Consider the following 11,231-nt stretch of genomic DNA (forward strand, 5'->3'; position numbering starts at 1 on the left):
TGTGTCCTCTCCCCCAGCTGGAAGTAAAGGACATATCCTTCAATCCCATATCCATTCTAGAAAACAACATCACATCAGCCTCTCCGCTCTCACATGGTCAAGTCAATAAGAATCTCTCGCTTGAATGTCAGCCAAGTATAAGTGCACTCTTTCCTGTATGACACTAATCTCCATGAATAACAGAGTGTGGCATTACGGCAGACCACAACATAGTGAATAGTCCTCTATTACAGAGGTGCTCTGAGCAAACCTCGACAAGGACCCTTACATCCTTTTCCAGCCCTTCTTCATATTTATTTCAAAAATAAATTTTATTCATAAAAATATGTACAGGAAATACAATACAGTGCATGTTTTTCTTTACATTCAAAATCTCAAGTCCATCAAGTCAATACATTCTGTCTACAAAGTACCAATGCCACGCATGTAGTGTCTTTGAACAATACACTATTGAGGGGCTGGTACACTGGAATCTGCCCCTCAGTATCCAGTGGCAGCAAGACCTTGGATTGCAGTCCTTCTCCACCATGCCTTTGAAATGACAATGGAGTGAGTAGCCAACGAGCAAAGCAGCCGTGAGAACCAGATAGTGGCTGCAGTTACTGTGAAAACCACTGTCCCAAATAAACAACATTACAGTACCACACACCTGGTGCAATGGAGTTTAGTCTTTTCCTTCCAGCTTTAAAATTCTCCCAAAAGGGAAGAGCACCATTCCTAGAGGCATTGTGATGCTGAGTTGGTGCACAGAGCAGAGGGATAAGCCCCTTTTCCATCTCCCTGTTCTAATAATCAATTTAATGCATGCTCCCCAGATAAGGGTCATATCAGATATTAAACTGATAAGAATAGATTTTTCCCTGAAAATAAACTTTATTCATAAAAGATATATACAACAAATTCAAAAACAGTGCATGGCTTTCTTTACATTCATAATGGTGTCCAGTCTATGCATTCATAGTGTAATCAAGTCTACATATTTGTAGTCTTCTCTGTGACTATAACACTATATTCTGCATTCTGTTATTGCATTTCCCTTGTACAACCTCAATGTACTGATATGATAAAATGATCTGTATGGATGGCACACAAAACAACGTTTTTCGCTGTATCTCAGTACATGTGACAATAATAAACCAATTTACCAATTTCGTAAATTGTAAGTACAAGTGCTTTGCCATTCATGTGGCTTCTTTGGATGATACAAACTCCAAGTGTTTGAGAGGTTTTTCCACAGGACCCAGCCCCTCAGTGTCAAGTGGCAACAGGACCTTAGACCACAGTCCTTCCTTACAAAGCCTTTGCTTCAGTGCGTCTTTTAGCACATACTCTAAGTCTGGAATGTGCCAGGTGGCAGTAATCCCCTCACAGACATCTTTGCACAATGCTTAGAGTAGCAGCAGCAGGAGACCTAGCATATCCTGCTCTCCTGAGACAGGACTGTTTCACTCCATTGTTTCTCTTTAAATTTGACACGAATGCAGTTTTCCCCTCCCACCAGCAATGTCTTCCCTTGCGCTGTCAGAAAATTTATATTTTAGGGGGGGTTGTGGGCATCACCAGCAATGCGAATAATTATTCAAAGCAATGTGAATAATTATCCAGATAAGCTTACAGCAGAAAATTGAATCCTATTAGCATTTGATTTTTTGATTGGAATTTGTGCCAGTTTTTAACTGACTCAGATATTACAAGGAAAATTTGCCCTAATCCCATTAGGATAGACAGAGGGGAAGGAGTAAAGATTACTGGTCAACGAAAGAACAGCACACTGCATTTTAACCACTGGCAGACATCAATGTTTCCAGGAGACTGGAGAACCAGAGGTTTGAGTGGGGAGGCCCAGAATGCAATCCCTCCCATTATTCTTGTGGATCCCAGCTAATTCTAATCCTGGTCTGAAAATCATGGGGCAGATTTTCCACTGAGATCCATCTGGATTTGCTGGCAGGTGGGCGTTTAACTGGTCTATTACCAAGCAGAGCTCAAAAGGATACCTGCACAACACCGGTACAACATGGAACACAAACATCCATAGATTTCCAGCTCTCAGGCAACAAATTCTGCCTGCAGAGCCTGTGCCAGGTTTAACTTGAGACCCACAGGAGGCGCATTGAAAGTATTGAGAGAAATAAGCTGCAGAACAGTAAATAAAGAATTTCATTTGATCCAGATTGTCTGTTAAAATGTATTCAGGTATATGTGCAAATACATGAATATGCATGAGTTTTAGTCTTTTATCTTCTGAAAAAAGTTAAATAAAAATTACATCACTGGGCTAGGCAACACCAATGTAGTGGGCGCTGGGCTCTCAGAAGAGGTCTGTGCCCCAAACTGAGCTGCAAGGAGCAACACAGACAATGGTTAGGCCACCAGCAATATCAGGGTAAAGGGAGATCTACCTCAACAAGGTTCTGCCTGGTTTTACTGCTACATGTTCCATCCAGTGAGCAAATGAAACTTAGTCATGGTTCTATGTTTGTCATAGAACCTTGGATTCCAGGACAGAAAATGCAGGTAGATGCAATGTGTGCCAGAAGAGAAACTAGTATTCACCACTCTTAATCCCCAAGCACCGTGTTACTGCCTGGTGGAGGCATTGTAATCTCTTGCCATGTCTTCAGCTTTGAAATTCATAGAGGGACCCTGAGAATAAATAATTTGCTTCAAACACCCACTGTGGTAATATGATGACCCCTTTCAGATCACAGGGATAAGTGTTTTGTGATCTCACTCTATGAAGAGTTTTAAACAAAATGTTTGATTCTGACTTACTTTGAAACAGCAACTGGGAAAACAAAAGCACAACAATAAAGAACATAATTTGAAGATAAATCTCTCTTTAATGTAGTTAGAAATTAAATCATTATTCTGTAAAAGATATTCTCTGTAATGACACAGAGGACCAGATACTGCTGATTAGATCATCCCTCATGGAACTGATGCCTTTGGTTTCCCCATGCCTATACATATCTGGTTCACGTGTAGAGGGGCAACCTTGCTGGGCCAAAGCATCCCAGATATCTCAGCAGCAGGGTGGGAAGCCCTCTCCCAAGACACCCCGGAGAGCCTTTGATGCCAGCATAGCCCTTCTCTCAAGTTTGCCTGCTGTAAAAGCTGTGAGAGATTTTCAACATTTCTTTTAACATCACTGTCATTTAGAGACACTTAACAAACTATCAGAATTAATGCAAATAGTTTTTCCAAGACTGGCTGCTGGCAGTTCTGAATGTTACCCAGTAAGACCTGAACTAGTAATTAAAAAAGTATTTCCATCAAATAAATCTAAGACCTCTGTATTTACTCAAGGCACCTAAGCTATTTCCATGTACATTTTAAGTTCCCGTCCCAGTCTCACACATTCCAACTTGGAAATATTGCTGGTCCTTCAGCATCGCTAGCTCAAAGTCCTGGAACTCCCTACCTAACAGCACTGTGGGAATATGTTTACCACAAACTGCAGCAGTTCAAGGCGGCAGTTCCCCATTGCCTTCTCAAAGGCAGTTTAGGAGTCACCATTAAACAGTAGCCTTGGCAAGTGTCACCCACATCTCATGAGTGAATTTAAAAAATTATTAAATTCTAGGCTTAACATATTTGTTGGAACTATGTTATAATTACATTCCACCCTTTAGGTATAAAATGAACAAGTAACTGCAGCATGAATTCAGCAAGAGGAAATAGGAAAAGGATAAAACAGAGCCAACTTAAACAGAAATCAAGGTATCTTGTGGAACTAAAAATAGCAAGGAAGACTTACCTTCAGCTTTCAAAAGCTTCTACCAGCACTAACATTAAACCACTCCTGTCATAAACAACTATATTCTGAAAAATACTGTTTCTTGCATCTGAACTGTAGCACTGATCGTACCCTCACAAGCATAATTTAGCTCTGAAAATGCAAGTGCCAGTGGTTGGGAGGAGAGGATAGATAGGAAACTTCAAACTTCTTGCATAGCTTGTCATATCTGGTTCCTTAGTTCAGCCAGGTGCCAGAACAAAAGACTTGTTTTTGAACAAAAGTTATGTTAATAAATATAAAATTGAATTTAAAATGACAAATGTAATGTTTAAGTGTACAGGGTGACTTCACTGAACAGCTCCCATAGCTGGGCACGTCACAAGCAGAGTGTTTCAACACAAAGGGTTGATAGAAATGATTTGGACAAAATCTTAAAACACATGAGCAACATGATTTTATTTCATGCTTTCTAATTATATCCTCATTAGAATTGCCATTCTTTTGAAAGTTCATCCAAGGCAATGAATAATGAAAATCCATCTATGTTCTAAGGTGTTGCTCTGGCAACTTTTATTTGCATAGTATCTTTGGATTTCTCCAAGACCTTTTATGTGCCTTTGAGGAAAAACCCCAAATCACTTTTACAGCTAAGGAAAAGCTTCTAAAGTGCAGTTGTAATGTTGGAAACACAGCAGCCAATTTACAAACAGCAGGATCCTACCAACACCAATGCTTTCATGACCAAATAATTTGTTTCTTGTGAAGTTAATTGAGGGACATTGGCCTGTACTTTGGGGATTACTCTGTTTCTCTTCAGAGCAGTTTGTAAGTTGGAACATGCAACATTTTTGGTTGTGCAAGCTGCATCTAAAAACCATTTTGTGCATATTTTAGCATAACAGCAATTATTGCCCATTAATATCCTGCCTATGGTGAAACAGGCCCAGTCACATCCTGGTGCTTGCATGGCTTTCAGTCTGAATAATACTCTGGTGTACTCAGTGTTTCCCTGCATCAACAATGTGCACGAGCTTCACTTCCACCATTGCTATCACAATTTGGAGCAAGAGTATGCAAACTCCCTCCTTTATTGAACATTAACAGTTCCACTATGGTGCTGTGTTCATGATTTAATTGGCACTGGCTCACCTGACTGAGCACACTCAGAATGTACTACAGGTTGCTCAAGCACCTTCCAAAGTCACCAGAGAGTGTACTACAACCAACAGTGACTGTAGTTAGCTGCTGTGAATCCTATTTCATGGGGTCTACAAAGATTAAACCACCTGCTATTACTGGATGTGTCCTAAGGATGGGTTGGGGGATCCAAGGCAGTAGGTTTCATCGCAGAAGGGCCTACTCCCACAGAATCTACAGAAGCATGATAAATGATGAATCCACTGATGAGAACCTGATCAAATACTGAAGTGCCTTGCTACATTTCCTGATGTGGCACCTAGTTAAAAGAATACTGACCTCCACACAAAATGCACCTTCCTTAATCTTGTTCCAAATCTGATCAGCCTTGTAGTCACAGCAGCTAACAGCACATAACAGCATATTGATCAGATTGGCATTCAGTGCCGAAGGAGATGCATTGAGGGGCCAGCAATTCACAATAAGTGAACAATCGGAAATCCCTTATGAGACTCCAGCTGGGTTCATTTTATACCATTGCTCCAATTGACCATTTGTTGATTATAAAAGGTAGGAACACAGTTTCGCTCAGCTGTTAACAAAACATTCTGATCAATATAATGTTGTTCTTCCCTCCACAAGCCATCACTTTTCCCCAAAGCTCCCTCAACTAAGCGAGTCCACTTCAGTTAGTTGTGCAATGGGCAATTTCTAAAGAAGGGGAAGCGGTGGAGCAGATTTTCCACTTCACCATGTGACCAGCCTCATATTTCCCTGTCAATACTAGGATTCCCTCCCTGAGTGGCTATGATAATAAGGAAGAGAACAAGGACGATGTAAACAGGTATCAACTTAACTTTGGGGATCACATAACAGAAAGCCACACAATCGTGAGGTCTGTAGCAATGAGACTATAATTTTAAAGGGGAAAACATCACTTCATTCAAGAGAAACAAAGGACTGCAGATGCTGGAATCTAGATGAAAAACACAATGACATTGGAGGAACTCAGCAGGCCAGGCAGCATCCGTGGAGAAAAGCAGGCGGTCAATGTTTCAGGTCAGGACGGAAGATAGGAAAAGGGGAAGCCCAATATATAGGAGGGGAAAAGCAGAGCAGTGATAGGTGGACAAAAGAGGGAAGGCAGGGTGGGCACAAGGTAGATGCAGGTAAAAGATAGTGATAGGCAGGTGCGGGGGAGGAAAGGAGAGCAGATCCACCGAGGGATGGGTCAAGGGTAAGAAGAGAGAGAGAAAAAAGGCTAGGAAAGGGAAGAAGTGAAGAAGCATGGTGTGTGTGTGAGCGAGAGAGCGAGAGAGCGAGAGAGCGGGCAGGGGGGTTGTGGGGCCCTTCCCCACACCGTGTTTCTTCTCTTCTTCCCTTTCTTAGCCTTTTTTTCCCCCCTCTCTCTTCCCCTTCCCCACTTCATTCAAAATTAACCCTGAGCCCATTCACATGGTTTCATGATGTTGGCAACCTTCCTAGGTGAGGCATGGCAGGGTTTGCAGCAGTTCTGGCAGCTGTCCAACAGTGCACCTTATCTGTACAGAACTAGGAATGTTCTTTGCATGAAATGCAAACACATTTCAGCAGTGCTGGTGTGTTCCCAAGATTTCCTAACCAAAGAAAATGACAGTGAACCTAATAGAAAGGTAACATATTTTCTTAAATAGTCTGGTACCCCTAGTGTTTTATTATAATCGGGTTTAGATGTTCTTGCTTTGTGTTGCAGTGTCCTGACCTTTTACTTGGAATCTGCAGATCACTGGTCCAGAGGGGACACTGCAACACAGAGTGAGAACATCTCAACCCAATTATAATAAAACACCAGGGGTACCAGACTGTTTTAGAAAATATGATATCCTTGGTGACCCACGAAAATCTCCTTCCGAGGGGGCTGGGCTCAGACTGCTGCTGAGGGTCAATGGAGGGACAGTCTGGAATTGCTGCTGGTGGTGGCGAACAGGTGAGTGTGCAGCCTGAAGTGGCAGGTGACTCAGCGCCCTCGTGAGAGGGAACATCAGCAGACTGAGCAACCCCACAGGAGGCAAGCAAAAAATTGAATCGCACTCCACCTTTGTTTCAGACTGCGGACTTAGAGCCCAACGCCATCAGTAGTGTCTGATATACCTCCCAGTGACACAGGTCCCTCGAACCAAATCACTTCATCTCTTTGCAGTGCCAGTGACTGAGGTGATATCATGGTGTGACAGGTGCAAGACAGTGTATTCAAAATCAAATCTTCTCCCCCAGCTGCTCACGCCCTTTCTCCAGTGTCCCATCCTGCTCGTCCTCTCCCTCCCACCCAGTTCCTCCTCTCCTTCCACCGTCCCTTAGGGCATCTGCTATTCCATCTGGAGGTAGTCTCTCCCTGACTAGACAAGAGTAAAATCTTCTAAGTAACCACTGATTGTTGTAATAAAGAAACCAGGGGCCACCAATTAGTGCACAGCAATGTTCCAATGCAATGGTGGCCAGATTTTTTTTTTGTTGGTTGATGAAAAAATATTAGCCAGGGTCTCCTCTGCATTTCTTAGAAATAGTGGCATGGTATGAGAGGCATGGAATCCTTCACATCCAGTAGGGATGGCAGACAGAAGTTTTATTTGATGTATCTATACAAAGGATGATACCAACCCCAATACACACAGTTTCTGTGAGTGGGTTCCAATTAATCCAAGGTCAGTTATTTTTGGGCCTGACATAAAATTTGATGGCATATCCAGCATCAGTAAATTGCAGATTTCTAAGACCCTACCACTTGCAGTATAAGGTAATAACTGACTGGAGGTGAGGCTGTCAGTATGGTAAATTTGACTTTTACATTCATGTCTGTTTCATTCCTTCAGCAAGGCAACTGAACGTATCTCCTTTCAGAACTTCTGATTCACAGATCATTCGAAAACCCAATTCAGAAAAAAAAAACGATGGCTATGTGCGAACTGTGCCAAGCTAAAATCAATTTACACTACACAGATATAATTACTTGCCCTTCTATTGATCTTTTATATTCAAGAATATGCACACATACTAAATCCTTTAACTGCAAGAGCTTCACAAATGAACCAAAATGTAACATTTCCCCACACATGCATCGAAGGAAATGATGCATAAGCACCTACAAAATGATTATCATGCTGCACATTCACTAATCAAATGACAGCCTCCCAAAAGCATTTTAATATCCAAAATGTGAAAACATTATTAATTTTGTTTCCTTCATTTGGAAAAAGCATGTTTTCATCTTGCAAATATCCATCTGTGTCAAATTTTATGATAATGAAAGACAGAATACAAATTGGCAATGTATTGGTCTCCTTATTTAAAACAGGATGTTAAAGTAGTGGAAACAGTTCAGAAATTTCCTTGACTTATACTTGGGATGGGCAGGTGTTATGAAGAAAGGATGGACAGGCTAGACTGTAGTTTAGATACGTGAGAGACAACATGATTGAAACATATACAATTCTAAGCGGTCTTGACACAGTGGATGTGGATAAGACGTTTCCTCTTGTGGGAGAATCAAAAACTAGGAGTCACTACTTAAAAATAAGCCGTTTCCCATTTAAGACAAAGATGAGGCTTTTTTTCCCCCCTCTCAGAAGGTTGTGGATCTTGGGATCTCTCTTCCTCGAAGCGTGGTGGAAGCAGAGTCATGAGATATTTTAAAGGCAGAGGTACAGGCTGTCCCCAAGTTACGAACTCCCAACTTTCTGGACTCCCCTACATACAAATGAGCTCCTATGATATTATTAAATTCAAAAGTCCAAATGTACATACATACATTTGTTCCCACGAATGGCAGAACTAGTTTACCTCTATCTCCCACTTCAGTGATTGTTCTTGCTTGTGGACGTATGGTTACCATATGGAGTGACGTTTGTGCATTTTCCAACTTATGGACAAAATCAATTTATGGATGTCTGTAAAAAAAACAGAACCCGTTTGTTACCCAAGATGGCCTGTACATAGAAACAAGGGGGTTGGCTACTGGAAATGGGCAGCAATATGGAGTTGAGGCTCAATCAGATCATGATCAATCAGCCATGATCTTATTAAATGACGGAGCAGGCTCAAGCTTCCATTGGTCTGTTCCTGCTCATAATTTGTGTACTTGTAAGTTCAATGAAAAAGGATTGAACAAAAGTAGGTCTCTGATTTTTAAAGCATCATATTTTCAAAAGTAAGATTCTTTTTGAATTTAAAGTTCTTTATTTAAAATAATTGCATGCAGGTAATCTAAAGGCATGTCACAAATTTCACTTACAACTTTGCAAAAGCAGAATTGTCCTGCATGATTTAATTTCTGGCAGCTTTTAACACCCAGTGGAAAGAAAATACTGGGGTTCATTTTGAAAAGAATAAATTAGAAAAGAAGGGAGATAATCTTAAATCGATTCAAACTCTGTTAACACATTTGCAATTCTTTTTCCCACTCTTCAAAAGTGGATATAAATCAATGGTGAAACTGCAGAAATGATTAGTATGATATGATATAGTAAATATGATATAGTAGATATACCTTTAAGAACTGAGTGCATCATGTGATATGACTTTCGATCCAGCCACTGCTGCTGGTTGGGAGCTGACTACCTTCAATAAAAAAGCTCTATTTCTGTCATTTGCCTTATTAAGAAGCAGCACCAAAGAGCCTAAGGACACAACACAGAGATGTCAATATAATTGGGAGGATGCAACTTTCAGGGAAGACAACAAGCTAGAGATGATTTTCCCTTAGAAGGAGAAAACTTGGAGGAAACTTGATGGAATTAAGAAACTTGACAGGTTGTATGCAGGAAAACTATTTTCACTTTTGGGTCAGTGGAAGGCAGGTAGCCGTAAATTTAAGAACTAATCAATAAAATGGAGTGAATGCTTTACACGTAAAGTGGTGGGGATATGGAACTTGCAGCTAATGCATGGTGCATTGTTGCATTTCACAGAAAGGTTGATGAGGAAGGAAATCAATGGAGCTGAGAGAAAGATAAGAAGAGTCCTGTGTGGACCATAAAGACAGGGATATATTAACAGAACTGAGTGCCCTATTTGTATGTTGTACACACCACAGCTGTGAAAGTGGGAAGCAAGCTTTTCTTGCACTAAAATGGAAATGTCCACATAATCTCTTTTTAATAAAGGACCCAAATCAAAGCTTGGCAATATGAAGCAATTTTCTAAACTTTTTCCTGACAATATTCATTTACTGGTCTTTTTAGAAGCCGAAACTTCCTTCTACATCATAGAAAATGTTTGCTGAAGTTCCTTTCAACGCATGGGTCATTTGTCTTTGTTCATTCATCTATTAATCCATGGGATGTAGACATGGCCGAATGGCACCATTTAAAGCCCATTCCTAATTGCCCTAGAGAAGGTGTTGGTGAACCACTTTCTTGAACTACTGCAGTCTTCCTAGTAAAAGAACTCCCACAGTGTAATTTATGTATGAAGTTCCAAGATTTTGATTAAGTCAAGGTGAAGTATGACAATACAGGCGGTGGAGTTCCTATGCATCTGTTGCATTGACCTTTTAGGTGGTAGAGTTTGTTAATTTTAGACTTGCTGTTGATGAAGCCTTGGTGACCCTTAGCATTTGATAAATGGTGCATGGTTAGTAGACGGAGTGAAAGTTTAGGGTGTGAATGGGTACCAAACAAGTGGGTTGCTTCAATCTAGATGATACAGAGTATTGTTCAAATTGTCCTAATCCGAGTAAGTAGACATTATTTCATCACAGTTCTGACTAGTGCCTTGTCGATGGTGAAAAGGGATTGTCAGGAGGTAAATCACATCATAGAGTACCCAGTGTCTGACCTACACTTGTAGCCACAGTATTTATGTGGCTGATTCATTTAAGTATATGATCAATAGTGACCCTAAGGATGTTGAGGTAGAAGATTTGATGAGGGTAATGCTGCTGAATTACAAGGCGATGGTTTGACCTTCTGTTTAGAGTTGCTCATTTCCTGTGGGGTCATTTATCACCCCATGCCCAGTTATTGTCCAGGTCTTGCTGTGAGTGATCGCATGCTCCTTTACTATCTGAGACTTGTCAGTAAAAATCCCCCCTTCTCTCCAGTATGATGGCCTGAGGAATGCCTGGATGGATGTCCACTCATTGAGATGATTGGCCTTCAACAACCTCAGCAATTTTCCTCTGCAATATGACTCCAATCAGAAGAGAAATTTTCCCACAGTCGCTTCAGAGGGCAGCATGGAGGTGCAGCAATTGATCCTGATGCTGTCCAGCTCTAATGATTCAGATTTGATCCCCACTTCTGCTGGTATCTGTTGGGCAAATCATCGCCTTGGAATTTGCACCTTCTCCGTGACCTTGAGGGTTTCTCCCAAGTGC

At 41.1% G+C, this 11,231-nt stretch overlaps 1 non-coding gene across 1 annotated transcript; it reads right to left on the reverse strand.

Annotated features, from left to right (window-relative positions):
• Positions 1 to 701: 701 nt before the first annotated feature.
• LOC127579060 (U2 spliceosomal RNA) lies at positions 702 to 890 on the reverse strand. Its single transcript, XR_007957631.1, has one exon. It is a non-coding gene; the product is annotated as a U2 spliceosomal RNA (small nuclear RNA).
• Positions 891 to 11,231: the final 10,341 nt, after the last annotated feature.

This window comes from Pristis pectinata, chromosome 1 (assembly GCF_009764475.1).
Source record: "Pristis pectinata isolate sPriPec2 chromosome 1, sPriPec2.1.pri, whole genome shotgun sequence".
Taxonomy (NCBI): Eukaryota; Metazoa; Chordata; class Chondrichthyes; order Rhinopristiformes; family Pristidae; genus Pristis; species Pristis pectinata.